This window comes from Etheostoma spectabile, unplaced genomic scaffold (assembly GCF_008692095.1).
Source record: "Etheostoma spectabile isolate EspeVRDwgs_2016 unplaced genomic scaffold, UIUC_Espe_1.0 scaffold461, whole genome shotgun sequence".
Taxonomy (NCBI): domain Eukaryota; kingdom Metazoa; phylum Chordata; class Actinopteri; order Perciformes; family Percidae; genus Etheostoma; species Etheostoma spectabile.
This window is the reverse complement of record NW_022605614.1, coordinates 164004-165117: the sequence shown is the minus strand read 5'-3', so window position 1 is coordinate 165117 and position 1114 is coordinate 164004.

The window sequence follows — 1114 nt, the reverse complement described above, 5'->3', positions numbered from 1 at the left end:
ACAGTGTGGTGAATAGTGAGATGTATCCGTGTGAGATGTAAAGTGCTTGAGCAGTTGTTAAGACTGGAAAGCGCTAATAAAGAAGCACATTTACATTCGAGACTCTCCTGACCACCCCTAACTATAATTTTATCAAAAAGAGAAAGTCTTAAAGCCGATTCCCTTAAATGTGGAGTGGAGATGGTTGTCTGCCTCCTAAGCCCAACTGTAACCTGGTTCCACAGGAGAGGAAGCCGTATAGCTGCACCCCTCCTGGCTCACCATTCTACTTTTTTGATTTTGCTGTATTTTGTGAATTAAAATGTATATACAATCGAAATTTAATTGGAATGTACACAAAACATAATTTTTAAAAATAAATAAAATGCGGGCAAGGTAACTACTCCTACAAAGCTGAGTGACAGCTGTCAAACTATAATGAAAAGTGAACAACCTTTTAAAGATTTTCTGTCCTTGATCTCATATAATCCCATCTGGCTTTAATGAGTATTTGTGCCTGAAGCCGGAGGATTCTCATAGGGTCATAAGTGACAATTTGCATATATTGAGTCTCTCCTTTTAGATGCAAGTGAATCTATGGTTCGAAGTTTTAACTTTTTTATTAGACAAAAAAGGCATCCAATGTTAATTGATTACATTTTGGTTCCATGGTGTCCTTATCTCAGGTGTGTAACACTCTTAATCTTTGTCCCAATACTTGTCAAGAACACTTTAAAAATAACGTAAGGCAGTAGGCTTCTTCTTTGTTGTTGTTGTTCCCTTCTTAGCTCAAGTTGTACCAATTAATTGTCATGACCTGAGCATCTCGCTAACTAAGTTTTTTTACAACAGAAATAAAAGTGCTGTGCTGTGGGCGTGACAACTTTGTGAAGTGCAAATTTAATGGAATATGTCATGTGTAAATCTGAAGCGCGTAGCTTTAAATTAATGAGTTAATGCTTTTTTACATGCTATCCGATAGTACATGATGCTAACTGTAGAAAATAAGGCTCCAAGTTGTCAGGACCGGCGTATTTTCTAATGTCTAAAAGTTTGAGGGCTTTATGCACCTCTGAAACTAAAAATGGGTTAAAACTAAAAGAATTTCCCACTCTAATATGACCATGAGTATGAC